A 23,084-nucleotide genomic window follows, 5' to 3' on the forward strand; every position below is an offset into this window, starting at 1 on the left:
ACTGTATCTTGCTAGTAATATATAGAAATGTTGAGGATTTATGAGGGTTTATTTTATATCCTGTGACTTTGCTAAAGTTGCTAATTGTTTCTAGTAGGTTTTTTTAAGATGATTTTTTAGGATTCTGTAGGTATAGTATCATCATGTCATTTGCAAAGAATGAGAATTTTGTTTCTTCCTTCCCAATTCTAATTCCTTCAATTTCTTTTTCTTCTCTTATTGCTGAAGTTAACATTTGTAATAGAATATTGAATAGTAGTGGTGAAAATGGGCATCCTTGTTTCACCCCTGATCTTACTGGCAATGCCTCTAGCTTATCCCCATTGCATATATTTCTTGCTGATGGTTTCAGATAGATACTGCTTATCATTCTAAGGAACAATCTATTTATTCCTACTTTCTCTAGGGTTTTTAGTAGAAATGGGTGCCTTATTTGTTAGACTTTTTCAGCATCTATTGAGATAATCATATGATTTCTGTTAGATTTGTTATTGATATAGTTAATTATACTAACAGTTTTCCTAACCAATCCTGCTTCCTAGGATAAATCCTGCTAGTGATAACTTGTTGTAATCACTCTGCTAAGATTTTTATTTAAGATTTTTGCCTCTGGGGCTGCCCCCAGTATCCATTACTTCTGGCTAAATATATATTCTCTCTAATCCCCAGGTAGGGATATATCCAGTTTCATTGGATAGCAGTTTTTTCTTTTTCCTTTTTTTACCTTTTCATGTGTCTCTTTGAGTCTCCTTGTTTGAAGTCCAACTTTTCTATTTAGTTCTAGTCTTTTCATCAAGAAAAGTTGGAAGGGGCAGCTAGGTAGTGCAGTGGATAAAGCACTGGCCCTGGAGTCAGGAGTACCTGGGTTCAAATCTGGTCCCAGACACTTAATAATTACCTAGCTGTGTGGCCTTGGGCAAGCCACTTGACCCCATTTGCCTTGCAAAAACTAAAAAAAAAAAAAGTTGGAAATCTCCTATTTCATTAAATGTCCCAGGAAGAGAAGGCTCAGTTTTACAAGATAGTGAATTCTTGGCTGCATTCCAAGCTCCCTTACCCTACAGAATATCACATTGCATGCCCTTCAATCCCTTAAGGTTGATGCAGCCACTGTCGCTCCTTGATATCTAAATTGTTTCTTTCTGGCTGCTTGCAAAATTTTCTCTTTTATCTAATAGTTCTGGAATTTCAGACACAATATTCCTTGGCATTTTCATTTTGGAATCCCTTCCAGGAGGGGATTGATGTATTCTTTCAATAAGTATTTTTGTCCTTTGGTTCCCTGATATCAGGGCAATTTTCCATCATTAAATCCTGAAATATTGATCCAGACTTTTTTTTTATCCTCAATGTTTTCATTGTCTCTCCTGGAACTATTCTTGAGATCAGTGGTTTTTGCCAATAAGGTATTTTACATTTTCTTCTACTTTTTTTGATTTTTTGCTTTGTTTAACAGATTCTTGTTATCTCATGGAGTCATTAGTTTCTACAGATTCCATTCTTTTTTGTTTAGAGAAGAATTTTCTTCATTTACCTTTTGCAACTCCTTTTCCAGTTGGTCAATTCTATTTTTGAAGGAGTTTTCAGTTTGCCCAATCATGGTTTTTGAGAGAATTGTTTTCTTTTTACACTTGTCCAATTGTATTTTCCAAGGATTTGTTTTCATGTTTCAGGGTGTTAATTTTCTCTTGAGTTTCTTTTCCCAATTTTTCCAATTCATTTTTAAACTCCCTCCTGATATCTTCTAAGAAGTCTTTCTGGACTGGAGACCAATTCATATTCTCAGAAGTTCTAGATCTCTCTGAATTAGGATCTTTGCCTTCGAGGTAGCTTTCAATGGACCCCTATTTCCAATGGCCTTTTTCCTAGGATCTTGTGTTGGGGTGGGGCTGGTTCACAGATCTTTCATATTGAGATCCCTAGAGACTTTGCTCACTGGGTTTAGCAACTCCAAGTGGGTTGGCCAGTAGGGGGTGATAGTTGCTTTTTCTAGAGTGTCTGTGACCTTGATTTGTGACCTACTCCCTAGACTGGGGGAGGGGTTGTGGGGGTGCAGCTCAATATTGGTTATCCTTGAACAATGTGGGCGAGGCCCTCCGGCTAGATGGTTAATCTCATTATTCTACTAAGAGAGATCTTCAGCCTGTGCCTGTGCCTGGGGGGTTTTGGGTGGGGCTGTTACTGTGTATGTTCTGGGAAGAGGCACTTTCTCCCACAGGGAGAGGGAATCAACTGGAAAAATGGGGCCTCTACTGAAAATACAGGGCTTGTGACCTTGGTCTTCCCGATCAGCTGATCTGAGTGGATCAATGTCCAGCTTCACTCTGCAACTTCCCCTCCAGCCACACTGGAGTTCCCCCATCCCCACTGGAGTTCCCCCATCTACCAATCACATAGTCAAAGCCTCCATAGCTGTTCTTTGGTTATTCCTCAGGCTTCACCCCCACCCCTGCTGGCTCTCTGCTCTCTGTTCCTGGCTTACCCACGCTCCCCTGAGACAGACCTTGTTGGGAGATGTTCTTCTCCTGGCTTCTTTTTCTGTGTTTTGTGGATCAAAATTCTGTTAAGAGGCTTGATTCATATTAGTTCTGAGGGAAAGCCAGGGGACCTTAACACAGTGCCTGGCTTCTTCCACCATCTTGGCCCCAACTTAAATAAGGCTTAAGTTAAGAAAGGAATTAAAAGCCACTGTGATGTATAATTCATTTAATCACTGTTTGCCTTAGTTTCCTCATGTATAAAATGGGGATGATAATAATATCAGGTTATTTGATTATTTGAGAATCAAATGAAAGATTATTTATAAAATGTTTAGCATAGTGATTGGAAGTGCTATTTGGTATTATTATTATGTCTATTATAAATATACAACCTTTTTGCTATTGGCATAATAATTTCAATAAGGGAAGTTCTGTTAAATATTAGTGCCTGCTGCTTAGACAACTTTTATTAGGATGCCTTTTGATCCAAGCCTGGTTTCCCTGCAGGGTTTCTCTATACCTCTGATCAGCCTCAGGCAAAATTGTGAAGCAGGTGGGTGACATCTATATGGGCAGCAAACATGCCCTCATACCAACAAGATATAATTTCCCCCATAATCCTCTAGCAAATATTTGATTTATAATTTCTGTTACTTCCTTTACAAGCCTGAAAACATCAAAATTAAGTGAGCTAATGGACAACAATGAGCTCTGGCCCTCCCCATCTTCTGACATCAATTGTGCCTTTAAATTTTTTTCCAAATAGCCCCTCCCAGGACAAAATGTCTGAGGGACAATTTTCTATCACATCCTCAAAACTCTGTTTTTCTAACCTATATGGATAAAAAGTCCATTTATGAAAGTGGCAGTACCTACAGTAAAAATCTCCCCTAGGTATTACTTTGTATTCTTTTATATATACTTTTTATTTAGTTGTGTACATGCTATATCTTGTCTCCCCAAGTAGAATGTAATTTCATTGAATTTAAGGAAAATTTGTTTTTTGTATCTTTAGCAAAAACCTCAGTTCAAACAGCAGGTATGGAAAGATGTTTGCTTTTGTTCTCTTGAGAATTAGGTTGCATATTTAGAAAGGCACATTACCAGAAGTTTGACTGTCAGATATGATTTGTTGGTTTTGCTTTGTTTTTGCTTTGTTTATTTTTTTATTCCAATAGTCCATGCAACTAACTACTATAGTTTATTCTGCATCAGTGTATGGAGGGTTTATACTGATGAAATAGCTTGTTTAGGTATTAAGATGATGGTGTTGCAGCTGATGGTAGCCTGGGTCTTACAGAAAATGATGCTTCCCATCAACCCCATGTTTATGTTCAGTTCTGAACTGTAAGAAAGATGAACACTCTTGATGTTGGCACTTCCTATGCTGGATCTAACAAAACATAATTCTGCTAGCCCCAGTGCCAGCTATTTAATTTGGTAAACATTCTGAAGGATGTGGGAGGCATAGCAGATGTTAAGATCCTTTGGTGGAGTCAGAAAGTAAATAGTCGAAGGTCTATTTGTTCTATATCTCCACCCATTGGGGACATTGTAAGGATTGACACAGAAGAGAGGAGGGAGACAGAAAGGAAATTCCTGTACTTGAATTGTTCATTTCTGTACTCTTCCTAATAAAATATTGAACAAGCAAGGGTATGGTAGTGTAGTGGAAAGAATGAAGCTCTGGGAGTCAGTAGAATTGTATTTAATCAAGTCTCACCTCTGCTTCTGATCAGTTGTGTGACCTTGATTAAGTCATAGGCAGAGACTTTAGAGTCAGAAGTTTTCTTAAAGATCATCTAATTCAGGGGTGGCTAGGTGGTGTAGTGGATAGAGCACAGGCCCTGGAGTCAGGAGTACCTGAGTTTAAATCTGGCCTCAGACACTTAATAATTACCTAGCTGTGTGGCCTTGGGCAAGCCACTTAACCCCATTGCCTTGCAAAAACTAAAAAAAAAATCATCTAATTCAGCCTCCTTTTATAAAAATAATTTTTAATCTTTTTTTAATCACCTTCCTCCCCCTTCTCTACTCAGGCAATCATTTAAAAAATAATAAATAGAAAGAGAAAAGAAAAGCTCAATGAAATAAAACTCTATATCAACTAAAATCAGGAATAGCTAAATAGCTAAATTTTTTTAAAAAGGGGCAGTTAGGTGGTACAGTGGATAGTGTACCAGCCCTGGAATCAGGAAAATCTGAGTTCAAAATCTGACCTCAGACCCTTAATAATTGCCTAGCTGTGTGACCTTGGGCAAGTCACTCTTAACCTCATTGCCTTAAATAAATATTTTTTTAAAAAGGAATACATGTAGTATTTCATACTCTACCCCCAAAATACCCCATCTTCTATTAAAAAGGCAGAGCAATGAATTTCATATCTCTTTTTTTAGGGCTGTTTGGTCATCATAGTTACACAGTATTTAGTTTGGACTTTGCTATTGAAGTTATTCTTTCCATTTGTGTTCCAGAAACCTCAGGTAAAGAAACTGAGGCTCAACAAGGTTAAATGATTTGTCAAATGTTATACAGGGAGCAATTGTAAAATTCTTACTCTGAAATTCTACTATATGAAGAGCATGATCTTCAGGGGCGACCTTCATCTGAACAATGAAAATAAAATTTATGATTATGTCCAGTTCTAGTATCTGAAGAGACATCTATGTGACTCAGTGAATAGAGTGTTGGGCCTTGAGTCAGGAATACCTGAATTCAAATCCACCTTCAGAAACTAAGCAACTATGTGATCTAGCAATTCACTTAACTTCTCTTTGCCTTAATCCACTGGGGAAGGAAATGACAAATTACTCCAATATCTTTGCCAAGAAAATCCCATGGAAAGTTAAGGTTCACAGGATCACGAGTCAGATGTGACTGAATAGCCAAACAACAACAAAGTATACTGTGATCTATGAAGGACTTTAGGGAAGGGAAGATGTAGAAGAGGGTCTGTGTGTGTGTGTGTGTGTGTGTGTGTGTCTGTCTGTCTGTGTGTAGGTGCATATAGATATGTATATGTGAGAGTCACAGAGACAACCAGAGAGAGAGAGATAGTGAAAGGAAAAGACAGAGAGAATGAAAGACAAAGACAGGGAAAGATGGATACATAGAGAAAAGCAGAGAGACAGAGGGAAAGAGAAAAGTATAGAAGAAGAGGAAGAAGAAGAAAAAGAAAGAGGCAGAAGAAGAAGAAGAAGAAGAAGAAGAAGAAGAAGAAGAAGAAGAAGAAAAGCAGAAGATGAAAAGGAAAAAAAGAAGCAGAAACACAAGAGCAAAAAGGAGAAAAAGAAGAATCCAATTTGTAACTAGATTATTAGGTTGCGCTTTCTGAATCTTCAAGGTAAAGTATTAGGACAATATACCAAAGTTCATTTCTTTTGCTCTTCTCCCTTAATTGTATGCCTTTCTATTCTGTATTTATTATGGCTAGACATCTTACCTATGTGATCTCACCTTGTGCTCTCACTGCTCTGGGCCTCCCACTCTTGTGTCTCATGAAATCCTGGTCTTCCTAGTCAGCATTCCTGGCTCCAGACCTTTCAGGAAATCATAAGATCATAAATCAATATAACTGGACGGAATCTTCAAGGGCATCTAGTTCAACCCCTTCATTTTATAGATGGGGAAACTAAAGCCAAGAAAGGTTAAATGAACTTGTCCCAACTCACATGGATAGTAATTGGGAAAGGTAGGATTCAAATCCATATCATCTGATTACAGATCCAGTACCATTTCCCTTACCTTCCATCAAAGCTTACCTTCAGGGCACCATCCTCCCATTCCTTTAGGATCCTGCTGTTTCCTAAGTGACAGCTATCTATTTTGATAAACTTGCCCATACCACTGAATTAGCAGATACTTCCTACTAACTTTTTTGGCATGATTCAATTTGTATTTTGAAAGATCCTTGTTAAGAGATAATTTCTCCACATAAAGAAGGGCCCTATGATGGTGGGGAAACTTCAGATGTCCAGTCTGTATCAGTCATCAATCATCTAATTCACAATTTGCCTGAGGCTGGCCAAAAGTACAGAGAAAAACCCTACAGATAGATTAGACTTGGGTCAAGAGGAGCACTGATAACAGTTGTCTAAACAGCAGGCATCACTGTTGAACAATGCTCTCCTCTCACTGAAGTGGTTATGTAAGAGCAAAGGTCTGTTTAGTGCATCCCTGAATCATTTAAATATTTGACTGGGGATGAGTCAGTGAACATAGGAATTACAGGCTCCAATTCTGGGTCTCTCTTATCAGTAGCTATGCTTTTAGGAACTTCTTTGGACCTCAGTTTCCAATTTTTTGTGACCTTTCTGTTTTCATAAGCACAGGACCTGATATATTGTAGGGGAGAAGTTTTATTAAAAATGGAGATGTAAGGGGTGGCTAGGTGGCGCAGTGGATAAAGCACCGGCCTTGGAGTCAGGAGTACCTGGGTTCAAATCCGGTCTCAGACACTTAATAATTACCTAGCTGTGTGGCCTTGGGCAAGCCACTTAACCCCATTTGCCTTGCAAAAAAAACCTTAAAAAAATGGAGATATAAGTAATAGATTCCCTTGAATCTATTTCCTTGAATCTATTATCCTTGAATGAACTACCATTAGTTTTTTTTGGCAAGGCAATGGGGTTAAGTGACTTGCCCAAGGCCACACAGTCAGGTAATTATTTTTTTTTTTAGGTTTTTGCAAGGCAAATGGGGTTAAGTGGCTTGCTCAAGGCCACACAGCTAGGTAATTATTAAGTGTCTGAGACAGGATTTGAACCCAGGTACTCCTGACTCCAAGGCCGGTGCTTTATCCACTGTGCCACCTAGCCGCCCCATACAGTCAGGTAATTATTAAAATTACTAAATGTATGAGGCTGGATTTGAACTCAGGTCCTCCTGAAACCAGGGCTGGTGTTTTATCCACTGCACCACCTAGTTGCCCCCATTAGTTCTTAAATTGTATATAAATCCTAACAATCAAATCTTAAATCTGGGGTCTCTGACACCCCAGTTCAGTCTTGATATCTTGCCAGTTAAAAGCATGCAGGGAGGTTAGGTATAAGCATACATGTGAGAAGTTCTTTTGCCTCTCTTTATCCAACCCTTTATCATTTCTCATGGCTCCCAAGCAATAAAAGGACACATCTCTAGACATTTCCAATCTATTAGAATCATCTCCTCTGTGCAATAAGCAGAATCTCTGAGTATCTTTCCCTTCATCAAACTTCTCTTTTAAGGCTGTACACTACAAAATAATATTAGGACAAAAGTTTAGGAGCTGGCAAACTATAGCTAGAGGTCAAATCTTGACTGCTAATGGTTGGTGAGTTCGGAATGGGATTTTTTATGTTTTTTAATATATTAAAACATTCTAAACATTCTTAGCTCCTGGCTCTACAATCATGGACATCAGGCTGAATTTGGTGACACTTGCTTGGTATTAATGTCTTGGTTGAATCTGAATGAGGAATCTTTATTAGTTTTAATAATAATTCTGCAATAATGTTCTGTACTGTATATCTTTTTTTTCTTACCAAAGGCCTAATTGGTTTCTTTGAGGTCCTGGATGAAAGTTGGGGTGGGGGTTGAGGAGGGAGGAATACTGTTCTTTGAATTAAAGTGGTGACCAGACAAAGGGAACTTTGACTGATGAAACTAATAGCAATAGCCTCATCTCTCTCTCTCTCTCTCTCTCTCTCTCTCTCTCTCTCTCTCTCTCTCTCTCTCTCTCTCTCTCTCTCTCTCTCCCCCTCCCCCCTCTCTCTACCCCCCTCTCTCTCCCTCTCTCTCTCTCTTTCCCCAAAGCAATCAGGATTAAGTGACTGATCCTCCTGACTCCAGGGAGGTTTTCTATCCATTGTGCCACCTAACTGCCCTTAGATTCATCTCTTTTTCCATGGTGTGATCTAATTTGAGTAATGATCAGACTTGAAGAAATATAAAAATTCTTGATGATTAAAATTAATGTTTGTATCTCAAGTTCATCTTTGATTGAAAAGAAGAATCCAGATAAGAATTCTTAACCTCTTTTGTGTCACAAATTCCTTTGGCAGAAATTCATTTTTTATTATCCACTTTCATAATTGAAAGAATGTTAAATTTCAGCTAAAGGTTAGGAAAAATAAACATGCATTTTTCTTCCCATCCATCTTGAAATCTATTCACAGCCCCCTTAAAGGTCCAAGTTTAAGACCCTCTGCCTTAGAGGAATGCTCATAAAAGGACTTGAATGGTTCTAGGAAAATGATTCACAAAATTAAGTGAATATTGTTTGATGAAGTAAGCTTTCAAGTGAATTGTTACTTAAGTTTTGAACCCTTGTGCAATCTTGACTGTGAGATTCTCTTTGTTTAGGAATACTTCAAAATTTTAACTTCAAAATAACTTGGTAGAATGATTTCCAAAAGCAGGAGGTGACTGCCAGTTTGCACTTTTCTCTAAGCAGAACCATGCTTAGATGAAGCATTACTGATAAAATTGTTTATGACAGACTTAGGCCCCAAACTCAAGAGTTCACTAATTTTTCCCCACAAAGATAAGGGCAAATATCTAAAGTACCCTTTTTCTCTTCCAGGAGTCATTTCTTCTTTTTTTCTTGTTGCCCTCCTTTGACCCAAGATAACAATAATAATTTCAGAGAGAAACACCATTTATTCCCCTTCATCATTTACATGGAAGAATAAGTTAAGAAGGATATAGAGGCCCAGTAGCCTATTAGTTAGCCAGCAACATGGAATGAGTATCAGCTATGTCCCATACTCTGGATTTAGGGGCATGAGGCAATTCAGAGACAGAAGACACAATCCCTGAAGAATTACAAGTCCTGAAAGGGGAAACTAAACACCTAAATATGGTTGAGAAGATTATTTTTTAAAATTTCTTTCTTTTTTTTCCCAATTACATGCAAAAGTAGTTTCTACAGTCATTCTTTTATAGGCTGTTGAGGTCTACTTTTTTTCTACCCCTCTCTCCTCCTCCCCGCCTCCCATGGCAGTGAACAATCCATATATGTACAATCATGTTTAGCATATTTCAATGTTATTCATGGTATGAAAGAGGAATTAGAACTAAGGGAGAAAAAAAATCATGACAAAGAAAAAACATAAAATAAATTTCACAAAGTGAACATAGCATATTGGTTCTAAATCCAGACTCCATAGTTTTGCTTTTAAGAAGATTATGTTACCAAAATTCTCATTAGGCACAGGTGCTGAAGGGCTGAAGTCTTGAGGGGTACTGAAAGGAATCAATTTCTCACAGCTGAAGGAAGATAGTGGGCCAGCTCCCTGTTGCTTAATTTTTAGTGTGAACACTTGTGCTTTGAACTAGTCAAATCTTCAAATCAAGGTTTGATTTGTTGTTACTGACTTAAGAAAGTCACAAAGAAAATGTTCAAAATAAAAGATTAAACTTACAAGGGAGTCTGGTTACATTTTGTCTTTATTTTTGAGAGAGGGAGAAAGCTGGTTGTTCAACATTTAACCATAAACCATTGATGTCTCCTTGGAGAAAATAACTTGGTTTGGTTGGAAAGGAATACAGGTATGTGCTGTGCTGGCAGTAGTTGAGGGAGGGGAAGTAAGACAGGCCATTTTTCTCTCATGCTCTAAGCAAGCAGCATGATGTTTCCTGCTCCCCTACCCCCACCAGCAACTACACGTTATATATACAAAACCCAGACTCTAAAGGATATTATAGACCCAGTGGTAATAAAGCTGGAAAAGCCTAGGAGTCTTCTAAATCAGTCCCTTCATTTTGCAGAGAAGGAAGTTTTGACCCAAAGAATGAAAGTAATTAACTCAGACACAAAGAGCAAAAGGGGGTTACAGAATGACAGAATCTTCAGGGTGGAAGAGACTTTGGTGGGTAGAGGAAACCTAGAAGTCATCTGTTCCAACACCCACATTTTACAAAGGGAAGTTAAATGATTTGCTAGAGATCCTAACAGTTGTGTCAGAAATGAGACTAGAACTCAGCTCCAAGGACAAGTTTTTTCCACCCAATGTCCTCTAACATGCTTCCTCCCTGTGATTAGAAGTCATATAATCAAGCCAAACCTTAACATGAAGATGTTCTTACACTATCACAGACAAGTGGTTGAGCAGTTTCCAGTGTTAAAATTGAAGGCACCCCTTCTATTTTCAAGACTCTTTCCCTATATGGAGCCCAAAACTTTCCTAGAGCCCTGTTCTAAACCCAAGTTCTAAGTCCTAAGTAGCTATGTATCAGTGGATAGACCCCTGGGCCTGAGTCAGGGAGACTTGAGTTCCAATTTGATCTCAGATGAATACTAATTGTGTAAACCTGAGCAAATCATGTCACCACTGTCTGTCTCACTTTCCTCAACTTAAAAATGGGTATGGTAATAGCAGATAGTTCTGAGAACAAATGAAGTGTTTGAAATGCCCTCAGCAGAGTTTGCCTGCCACATAGTAGGAGCTCAAAAAAATGCTTCTTCCTCCCCACTTCCTATGATTATTGCTCTCATTTTTCTTTTAAGGACATTCTTGATCAAAAGGGCAACAAGTAAACAAGCGTCCACCCAGCGCCCCTCTAATGATATAACGTGGAGAGATCACTGATTCCCCTCGGCCCAGGAAAATTCCTTCCCAGGGGCATGTATCAGATTCAAATAACCAAAAGTGTGCTTGGGGGTGAGCACTCTAACTGCCATGCTTGAGGAACAATCGGCCTACAACAGCAGGCACCCATGTCCCACTCAAATGCTCATGGACACGCGGGGCTTCTCCTCCTGGTTCACTTTAGTTCAGGGCGGGGGGGGGGGGTGTCTGGGAACCCAAGGGCCAGGGACAAAACCTGAGAGGTAGGCTAGGGCAGCGTCGGCCCCGCCTCCCCAAGCCGAAGCCCGAGTCACCCTCTTCCTATCCCCCACCCCTTCCCCAGCCTCTAATGTCTTGCCACCTGTCTTTAAACTTTGGAGCCCGGGTTTGGAGGCGCCCGGGAAGCCGGGAGGGCGTCCCCGGGGCTCCCGCACACCAGTGCAGCCAGTTCATCCGGACTGCGGGATCCTGTCCCGCTTCCTCCTTGGCCCGGCTTGTTGGGCAGCTGCCGGACAGCGGCGGAGCCCGGGGACCCAGCGCGGGAAGAGGGGAAAGGCGCTCCGCTGAGCAGCTGTCGGACAAGCCCAGGCGGCCGGCGAGGAGCGGGCGGGAATGTCCAGGTAAGGACCACGGGAATGTGCCCCCAGCAGCAGTGGCGGGGTAGCCTCCTCTTGGCCTGCAGCTTGGCCAACTGCGTCCTGCCACTGTCACTTTCAAAAGTGGGTGGAGGAGGGACACTTTATATGACAGAGAGGGTGGGGGAAAAGAGAGAGAAGAGAGAGTGGACATGTAGAATAGACCGGGTTTTAGTAGCTGACCTGGTCAGATAGCCCAGTGTTTCCTACGTCTAACTTCTCGCTTGAGTCCCTTACATTGTCTTAATCTTGGGAATATCAGAAACATACCATAATGTTGTAATTGGTATTATCTCAATGAAAGGTTAGGGAAATGAAACATACACCGATTATGCGCTTTTTATAATGTCCTGGTCATTGGGGAAATTTAGTTAAGATGCAGCCATATGCCCTACGCCCCAGGGCAGAGGTTTTTTCCCCTTGAAGGCCATCAATGCAAAATCTTGGAGCTATTTTTGAGTGTTTGTGTGTTTACCTTTTTTTTAAATTATTTGGTCTTATACATAATAGAAGCTTAATAAATACTTATTGAGTTTGAACTATTACTGATGCTATTTGCAGGCAGGATGACTAAAACAATAGAGATAGAGAAAAAGAAAAAAGAAAGGATGCAAGAAAACCATCACAGTTGTTTCCTAAAACAGTGTAGGAGAGGAAACCAATAGTTACTGGCTTTCCACTTCCTCTAGAGGCCCCCAGTATGTGTATGTGCTGTGGTCTGGCCTTATGATTTTTTTTCAGCTATGTGAGAAAGGTGAGGGTTGGGTGGGTGGGTGGGGCAGATCTTGGATCTCTAAAATGATGGTAAAAGTAGAACCAGTTCAGTCCTTTAGAAAGAATGGGACTTCAAATATATTAACCTGTAATGATGCCCATAAAAATACCTCCCAGAAGACAATAGGGTATTTTCCCAGCATCCGTGGGATAATCCTACAGTTTTGTGTTTTTTTTTCCTGAAACAACTCAGATTTCAGGAAAAGAAAATATGCTTTTAGTGAGACTTTGTAAAAGGAATACCTTTTGTTGGTCCAAGGGATTTAATTTTTACTTTGGAAAAATGTTCACTGTAGGTAAATGGCCTTTTTAGGGTGATAATGGTAGGGAGCTGCAGCTATCTGCCACCCCATGGAAACCCTGCCTGTTATCTTGACAATTTGTTTTATTTTTCTCCACTGTGTAGAATTGTAGACCTCTGCTTGAAAGTCTTTGTTACTTAGGAAGGTTGTTGGGAGAAACCTGGTCAAGAGGGAGAACTAATAGGGTGACCTTTGTCTATATTATGCTTCAGAATCATATTTTCCCCGTAGTATCATGATGATATTTTTGTTCAATTATTTCTGACTCTTTGTGGTCCCATTTGGGGTATTCTTGGCAAATACACTGGAAAGGTTTTACATTTGCTTCTCTGACTCCCTTTACAGATAACAAAACTGAAACAGAGTTAAGTGACATTCCCAAGGTCACACAACTAGTAAGTGTTTGAAGCTGGATTTGAACTCAGGAAACTGAGTCTTCATTTTCCAGACATGGTGCTCTATCCACTTGCCACATATCTGTCCCTCAAAGTATAAAATCATCACATATTATGACTGTAAGATACTTAATTAGTATCTAATCCAATCCCCCTCATTTTACACATAAGGAAACTGAGGTCCGGAATAAAAGGTGATTTGCTTCATCCTGTAGCTAATTATTCTCAAAACCAAGCACCCTGATTCCTAGTCTTGTGTTTTTTCCCACTTTATCATAATACATTTACATATATAACATTTGAAATCTCATTGTCTAGAATGTGGAGGAGTGGCATTTTCTTTTCATGACTTTGCCATGAGTCACTCGATAAGAGCCAATTCAGTCCACCATTGTTCAAGAATAATCAAAAATGTCAGAGTTGGAAGGCACTCCAGAGGTGAACTAGCCTTGTAAGCATCTTGACAGTAATCTCTTCCTATGTCCATATAGCAATAAATAGCCATCTTACCTTTACTTAAAAATCTCAAGGGAAGGGAGATCCACTATCTCTTGAGGAAACCTAATTGTCAAACTGGAGGTTGTCTCTGCAGCTCTTACTTCCAACCTCTGGAGAAGATCAAATCTAATCCTCTTTCAAAGGGATCAAACAGATTTAGTGTTAGGAGCATTATAAGTCATCTAGTCTAATTGCTTCATTTTATAGATGAGGAAACTGAGGCCCAGAGAAGTCAATTGAGTTGCCTAGTTAGTAAGTATCTAAGGCAGGATTTAAATTCAGGTTTTCTAAACTCTCAAATCCAGTCCTCTATCCACTGTGCAACTCCCTGCCTTGCATAAAACAAAAAACCCAGAGGACAACTGGAATCTAAAGATCACATAGAAATCCTGAGGATAGTTCATTCGGGATTTGCTCATCCTTATCCCTTTTCTTCTCCTTTTCTCTTCTGGCCCTTTTTATTTAGGCTGCTTCTTAGTATTTTTCTCAGGGGCAAAGAGGGTCAAAGAAAAGGGCACAAGGACAGTTGTTTCCTCACTTTATTCAAACTGATTCATGGAAATCCAGCAGAAGTGACTCCATGTTACTTTGACCAAACCAACCATCTATGGGTCCATGTCACCTTCCTCGCACAAAACACAAACACATCTGTCTGTATGCACACATACACCCACAGTTGCCATCTTTCCCCTTGTATCTGCCACATTAATGCTACTACTTCCCCCATCATGGGTAGAAATTGGCAAAGGGAAGTGAAGAAACACAGGACATTGTGACATCTTGAGGACATTTTTTGAGAGACACTGAAGTATTACACTACACTGATAAGGAATATCAATAATGTTTTGTAGATTCCTAGAATAATCAGAGCCAGAAGGAGTCCTGGAGACGAGAACAACTCACATTTCTGCAGGGTTTTAAAGTTTACTAAGTGCTTTTCTGACCTTCTACAAGAGGCAAATAATTTCAAATATCATTTTCTCCTTTTGCAGATGAGGACACTAAAGACCAGAGAACTTCAGTGATGTGTTCAAGTTCATGTGATTATTTAGTATCAATCAGTCAATCAATCAATAGGCATTTATTAAGCATCTACTACATATCAAGCACAATGTTGGGATTACAAAAAAAGGCAAAAGAGATAGTCAAAGTGTAAGGAGTACTAGACTTATTGAAACAGATCTGGGTTAAAGTTTTACCTTGAACATTTATTAGTAATTCCATTGTTGTTTCTAGTCCTCAATTCAATTCAACAAAAGTATATTAAAACTTACTATGTATAAAAAAATCATCCTAGAGGTTGGGAAAACAATGATTAAAAACTCAAAAAACCCTCAAAACTTCCTTAAGGGAATTTATATTTTACTGGTACAATATGACACATGCAAAGATAGTATATAATGTAAGATAATTTGAGAGAGAAGAGAATACTACCTGGGGCAGCAAATGAGATAAACTTTGAATCTCTTTCCCTCTTGTTCCAGTCTCTCAAATCTTCCAGCACATTTCTGAAGTTCAGCCAACTTCCATTTTTCATGATTTGCCCCAGGTGATTCCATTTAGTTCCATTTAGTAACTGACTCCATGGACTCAAGGGGTTGGCTTCCACTTTGGGTAGATTATTATTTGGTATTTCTCTTGTACCCACAGTACTTTCCCTTGGTCCCACTTGATTTTCACCCTCAATTTTGGGGACTAGAAATCAAGTTCTCTACCATCACATCATCTCCTTCTACTGTTGGGACTTGATTAACAAGAACATGGAAGAATTTTTACTGGTTCCATGTTGGAGAAGATCAAGGGTTTCAGAAGTCAGTTACTCTTTCCTTATGTTTCTGAGTCAAGTCCTTCACCAGAGTTGCTACCTCTTCCATGTGTTGACACTTCATCCAAGTCCTGATCTCTCCAGGCAGGATGATTGGAAATTATTTCTGTACTAGAAACTTGAAAATTTGTCCCTTTGCATGAATTTCTTGCCTCAGAGACCAAATGAAGAGTTATGAAATTGTCTCAGTGCTTCACTAGGATAAAGGTTGTCTGGAAATTGCTCATGGCCCAGAGCATTCTTTTTTATGTCTTTATATCTTGAGATTTCTACTTTTGCAAAATGTCAGCTAATTTATCTATACTAGACTTTCCCCTTGTCAATTTTATCTTACTAGGCTTCTGAATTCATATTCATTCATTTAATCAACATTCATCAAATATTTATCTAGTGCTTACTGTGGGCAAGATATTTTGCTAGATTGATAGGGAGGCTCTTTCTTGGCCTCTGGCCTATACTCTCTGACATATAGGCCTGAATGAGAGGCACCTAAAGATGGATCATAGAAATTAAAACTTGCATACCCAGTTTTCAAATGGGTTTGTGATCATATTGATATTGTAGTTTCCTCCAGCATTACACAGATTACTCATCCAAACCTGTTTATCCTATCAGTCAGGCAACACTCATTTATCAAGCATTTAACTATCTGCTAGTACTGTACTAAACACAGAGAATGCAAATTAAAAAAAAAAGACAGAAGACAGGACTTTTATTTTAATGGGGGAAGAAATTCATCCAAGGTCCTAAAGGGAAAGGGAGATGATGTAATGATAGAGAACTTGATTTCTAGTCCCCAAACCTGAGAGTAAAAATCAAGTGGAGATGCCTCAGCAGTCCAGCCTAGAAAGAGATGAAAATATCTTTGGCTTGGGAGTTCTTAATAAATCATGGATTCTGAGAAGAACCAGTCTATTAGAAGGTGAATACTCAAGAACCAATGCACTTCCAATGTGAGAAGTAGTATAGAGTCAGAGAGAGTTTCCAGGGTGTGACTCTTTTCTTTTTTTTTTAGTAGAATAGTGGGGTTAAGTGACTTGCCCAAGGTCACACAGCTAGGAAATTATTACATGTCTGAGATTGAATTTGAACTCAGATCCTGTGCTTTATCCACTGTGCCACCTAGCTACCCCCAGGGTGTGATTCTTGCCCATGGCTCTCATAAGTTTGCTTTTGGGAAAGTCTACTTAAATGAGGAGTAGGTCTTCCCTGCTTTCTTTTGTCATCCTGAGAGTATAATTGGAGCACTCTTGCTGTTCACCTGGAATAGCTATGATATAGTTTGCTTAAGTTTTCTCCAACTGATGGAAACTATTTTGCATGCTAAAGAAAAAAAATACTAATATTAATAGTTTTATATATGTATGTCTTTTTTCTTTTCTCTTTCATCTCCTGGTAGTGGGTATCACTAGATCAAAGTACATGTGACTGACTTTAGAGGCATGATCTAAAATCTCATTACAGAATGACTAGAACAATTTAAAGAGATACCTTTAGCAACATTAATGTGCATGTGTTCCTATAGCCCCTCCAAAAAATGGGCATTTTCTGGTTTTGTTATCTTTATCAGTCAGGTGTAAGGTTGAAATTTAAAATTATTTTAACTTGAATTTCTTTAATTATTAGTGATTTTGGAGTATTTTTTTTAGGTTTTTATAAGGCAATGGGGGTTAAATGGCTTGCTGAAGGCCACACAGCTAGGTCATTATTAAGTGTCTGAGGCTGGATTTGAACTCAGGTCCTTCTGATTCCAGGGCCGGTGTTCTATTCATTGTGCCACCTAGTCGCCCCTGGAATATTTTTGAAAAAATATAACTATTGGGGCAGCTAGGTAGCACAGTGGATAGAGCAATGGCCCTGGAGTCAGGAGAACCTGAGTTCAAATGCAGCCTCAGACATTTAATAGCTATATGACCTTGAACAATAACCCCATTGCCTTTCAAAAAACACCCCCCAAAATCTCCAAAAAACACCTCCTTTTATTATCTATTGGAGAATGACTGTCATTCTTTTTTTATATATGGATTAGTTCATGTATATATATCAGACTTTTATTAGAGAAATTTGATATAACTTTTTCTAGATTTATAGGACTGTGGTGTTAGGATATGATTATAACAACTTCATTGTTCTTCATAGTGAAAACAGTTTATCTTCTATTTGTGGTCCTCCTATTTTTGTCCTTAAATATTTCTAGGCCTACTCCTCCTTTAAGTAGACTTTCACTTAAGTAGACTCTCCCAATGGCAATCTTGTTCTCTGTAAGTTTTCTTTAAGCTAGTTTTACCTCTCAATGCTTCTCTTTGTTTTATGATATGATAATTCTCATAATTATTCATTATTATTCTTTGTAAAATTTTGTAAATGAGTTCATATTCCAAATTGGTGATACCATTGGCCAGCATCTTCATTTAGTAAGTAAAAAGAATGCTTATTCAAATGATTTCTGAACATTTGCTCTTCATGTTGTAACCACAGTGGTTTTGTTTAAAAAAATTATGATTATTGTTGATATCATTTCCAACATCCTTTCCCCATTTCTCATTGTAGATGACTTATTTTTAAGTTTAGTTGTTTCAATTGTGTGCCATAATTTTTATATTCTTTTTTCTTGATTTTACTCAAAATTATATATCTGAGGTGTCCTCTTTCCCTTTTGAAAATGAACAGGACCATAGGACAGTGAGTTGGTAGAAGGGAGGGACGTTGGTGACTTCCATAAGAACTCATACAGAGAATTAACTCTCTAAGACTGTTGACTTCATATCTCTGCTTTTATAGCCTTCCACTGAGCAGAAAGATGAGAACTAGTTTTAAAACCCACATTGGAACTATTTGGGGCTCTATTCTTTATGTAGCCTTAGTCTCCTAAAGTGTGCATATTTCTTGTTATCCAGTTTCATTCACTTCCCCCTCCCTCCTTATCCTCAACCTTTGTGATCTCTTTGGAGCAGTATTTGGGAAAGAGCCAGGATATCAAGAACAAAGGAACAATTATTTCTTCTAACAGGAAGTCAATCTCCCATTACCTAGGCCATTGGTTTATTTTTCATTTTATTTACTTTTGAGATTTCACATCAATGACCTTGAGGATTTTCAGTCTTCAGAGGGATAAGTGGATAAAGTCTTGGTTTAATTGCTAAGGCAGGATAGAGCACTTCTATTGTAGAAATGAACTCAGGAGAACATATACAACTACTTTCCCTAGTCCCATCTAATCCAAATATTAAACTGGGATCTTTCCTTTGTGCTTGTCCCACAAGATACTCATTCTTATCTTACATACTATATAACTTGTTATCTTTTTCCTTCTGGGGAGCTGGAAACAGTTTATGTATTTTCTAATTATATGTCAGTATCTCCCTCTTAGATAAGCTTTCAGAGGTTAAAGATAGTTTATTTGTCAATTAATAAATATTTATTGAGCCCTTGTGTTTAAATACTTTGGAGGTTACAGAGACTGGGGAAGAGAAGATACAATCCCTATCTTGGAAGAGTTTAAAGTTTGTTTTTTTTTTAATGGAAGAGATAAGGCATACATATGAAAAGAAAACACAATTTAAGGGAGCAGGTACTAAGTATTAGGAGCAGCAAATGATGCCTGAAGGAGGGAGATTTGGCTGAAAGAAGGTAAATGTCTCACAAAGAATACTGGGCATGAGCCGAATTGTTAAACATGACTCAGTTCTGAAGAGACAGATAAAACTTCAGAAGTATATGGAGAGCTTTCTTTTTTCCTCTTCATCTGAATTCCTCCACATCCTTTCAAACCCAATTTCAGGAGACTTTCCCTGTTATCTAGCTAATTTCATATATATATATATTTTTTTTCTCCTCTTATGTTATTGTTTATTATAATTATCTGCATATATATCTGAAACTCCTTTAATACTCTAGGTTTCATATAAAGGTCTTTATCTAAACTTTAAAAACCAATGAAGTGACTGTAATAGTTCTCAACACAAATAACAGGTTAAAGAAATGTTTATTTAAATGATTCAAGAAAGTAACTAAACAAAAAGAAGGAAAACGACATTCATAAACTATTGTTACAGGTTCTCTCCACCCCTCACAGAGAGCAGTAATATTGTCAATACTCATTTTTATAGTTTTCTAAGGTGTACAATTTCCCCCCATAGAAACCATTGTAAGAGAGATAGTTCAAGTAACTGTATCCCCACTTCATAGAGGAAAAAAGTTATTTGGTTTGCTCAAGGTCACATAGTATATTCCACCCCTAACTAGAGGGAGAATTCAGGTGGGAGAATCCATTTCTATATAATTTAACTTTATAAGGTCTTCAGATTTTTCACATAGATTGGTATTTGTATTTGCTTATTTGTTTTGTATTTGACTTGGAGACCCAATTTTGCTAACAGGACATTAAAAAACAAAATAACACAACTTCTCTCTCCCCAACACACATAATTTACACATACAAAAAAATCCCCCCCATCCTGAGCACAAAATGATACAGCTTTTCATATTTTATAATCCACTTTTACAACTTTCCCTTAAGTGGTGATTATTCATGTCAAAAAATCCAAAATTTGGCTTAAAAAAAATCAGAGTTCTATTTGATTTGGAAATTTCTTTGGTTGTTGATTGGTGGTCTTTGCCATGCCATATAATGACTCATCAAAACCTTCCAGGTCCAAGGGATGCTTCTTGCCTGATGAATCATTATTTTAACTATTTTTATGCTATTAATATATATATACACACATACACACATATATGTCATCTTTTTATAAAGGAGAAATATGTATAACAAGCTTTCATGCACGATAAAATGTGTGTATATAAATATGTAGACATATCTCTACATATGTCTATGTGTTCATATATATTCTCATGTTTAAAAGAAGTAAATAAAAAAACTTTGAGATGAAAAGGGGAAGAAGTGAGATAGAAAAATCCTTTTTAAAAATGTGTCTACAAGACTGAGAAATAACTCTGCTTTTCGAAAGACTAAGTTCTGGACAAGGTGTCCTTGTGTTTTGAGATATATTTTTCCAGAATTTTCATTCCAGAGATTATTGGCAGGTCTAACCAATACCCAGGATATCCTGTAATCTGAATCATTTCCATTAGACATTTTAAAGCTGCAAAAAATAACCAAAGAGACTCTCAGATCTAATTCTATAGGAGGTTATTATTTAAAAACAGAATACTATGAAAAATGTTGGAATCATCGCTTTTCACCCCCACCTGCCCAGGCAGAACAAACATAACACTTTTGGGTTATTTGTTAAAAGAATAGCTATGGGGGGAGGGGGCTAGGTGGCGCAGTGGATAAAGCACCGGCCCTGGAGTCAGGAGTACCTGAGTTCAAATCCGGCCTCAAACACTTAATAATTACCTAGCTGTGTGGCCTTGGGCAAGCCACTTAACCCCATTGCCTTGCAAAAAAAAAAAAAAAAAACCTAAAAAAAATAAATAAAAGAATAACTATCAAGTGTTGTTGGAGGTTATCCAGAATGACCCTTTCTCCACCACTCCAAGATATAGGAGGGATCCAAGGGTGCCCAGAAGCTAAGCATATAGACTAGGCCTTGGTCATTCTGACTCCAACTGGAGTAATTAGACAAGTTGGGAAGGTAGGTCTGTTTTAGACATAGCCTTCTCAGAAGTTTCTAACAGAGAAGTATTTGAAGAACATTTTGATTAAGGTAAATTTTAATAAAGAAGAAATTCCTTAATGGCAAAAAATGTACCTGGGGATCATATTATTGGTAGTATTATTGCTGGAGGTTCCTGGGAAGAAAATTGCTACTTTTAAAGAGTTAAAAGCGAGACTGAGAGCCCATAGTAACAATGCCTTCCCTATCCGGTGGTGCATGTGTGTGACTCTAGTTTGGAGGGGGAGGGGGAAGGGAGAGAGAAGGGGGAGAGAAGTGGGGGATGGGGGAGCATAGGGACTTTAAGAAGAATAAAAACAAATTAGGTAGACTGTTTAGATAGCAACTGATAGACAAATTAGCAGAACGATGCTCTTTTTCCTTGTATAGTGGGTTGAGGGATAGTGAAGCATATGCCTTCAGGTGCATGGGCATGTGACTTTTCTCTTTTTTGGGGGGGGTTACCCAACACAACTTCTCTAGAACACATACTTCTAGTTTTGTTAATTTCCTTGAATAAATCATTAAAAAAATATCTACTTAATGAGAGGCTTTCTTTTCTGACACTTCTTGGAAGATAATCATTGTTGTGAGATGTTGCAGCCATTAACACATTCCTGCAAAGTTGTTATTTTGGTCACCTATAGCTCAGATTCTAAGAAATAATGTGTATATGACCACATAGCTACAATAGAATAATATTTTTAAAAAATGATGAATTTTGGGTAGGAGAAGAAGCTTGGGATTGTTAAAAATGCTATACAAATTCCAGAAAAATCCTGTTTTCAATTCTGGGCTTAGTTCAAAGTTCATGTGCAATGCCTATCTAAGATATGGGGACTAATGGACTAACACAATGCTCTAATCTATCCAAGTACATCACAGTTTAGGTGATAGCGATTTTTCTTTTTAGAATTCTTTAAAAAAATTTTTATAGAATAAACCAAGCATTTCTATAACATAGTATTTATTTACTTGATTGTTCCTGCAGGAAGATTTCTATTTGGGCTTTTTTGATCTTTGTTCTGTCTTGTGCTTTTTAAGATCTTTGCTGGGTTGCTTTTGGAAGAGTTGGGCTTACCCAGGTCCTTTCATGTTTCTATCTCAATCACTTCTACCTCCTCATGTAGCTTGTACTGAGGTGTGATAGTCTTAGTACTGTGGTTCCATTATCATGAATAATTAGAATAGTTCACTAAAGGAATAAGACCATTTGGGGTATCATTTTGGCTCTATTTGTTGTTTTCCTTTTTCCTTCATTTACAAAGTTTCATCTACAAGTTTTTGAGACAACTAGCTTTGTTGGGTCTAACATTACTTTCCTGCAGACTTGTTTTCTTCTCTCCTGCTATTAACTGTTTTTATAAGATGATAGAGCTCAAAATCTTCCAACATTCTCACCCATAGCATTACACAAATGTGCTAATGTTTTCCTTGTTTATCATGTCCCTCTGCTTGGTAAGAAAAACATTTTCTACTAAAGGGATTTCTGGACTTTTGTGACATCCTTGTTTTGGTGACCATTTTACTTTGTTAATCTTTCTTAAGGAATAGTAATAATCAGAGTTAATTTCTAATCTTTTGCCTATTTCCCATTATACAGTTGGCAGTTTGATCAGTTAGCAACTATCATAATTACATAAAGCAATTCCTTATCATCTGATTTATGTTGATTTTGATCTTAGATCTAATAGTCAATGGTATAATTACACTCAGCTATTTCTAAAATCGTTTTCACATTAGTATTTGCTATCTGTTAAGATTTAATCTATTTAATATTTTGTGATTCAGTGTGAACACACTCTTCTCTCCTATTTCAAAATACCTTATTCTCCACTCTTCTGATGTCCTTCCCTGCTGCCTACAAACATCATCATGTCTGTCCTATCCATAAAAATTGCTAACTCCATTCAACCATCTCTACTAAATTTCTTTAGGAAGTCATTCAAACTCAATGTCTTCACTTACCCTCTCCTCATTCTCTTTTAAACCCTGGACAAACTAG

At 37.9% G+C, this 23,084-nt stretch overlaps 1 protein-coding gene across 9 annotated transcripts in view; it reads left to right on the forward strand.

Annotated features, from left to right (window-relative positions):
* The first annotated feature begins 11,374 nt into the window (after positions 1-11,374).
* The window catches only part of CRACR2A (calcium release activated channel regulator 2A), a 209,110-nt gene continuing 197,400 nt past the window's right edge, over positions 11,375-23,084 (forward strand). For all 9 annotated transcript variants that reach the window (XM_074194635.1, XM_074194634.1, XM_074194626.1 and 6 more), the window contains exon 1: positions 11,375-11,649. The gene's annotated coding sequence lies outside the window, so the exon portion shown is untranslated. The remainder of the gene's footprint in view (positions 11,650-23,084) is intronic.

This window comes from Macrotis lagotis, chromosome 7 (assembly GCF_037893015.1).
Source record: "Macrotis lagotis isolate mMagLag1 chromosome 7, bilby.v1.9.chrom.fasta, whole genome shotgun sequence".
Taxonomy (NCBI): domain Eukaryota; kingdom Metazoa; phylum Chordata; class Mammalia; order Peramelemorphia; family Peramelidae; genus Macrotis; species Macrotis lagotis.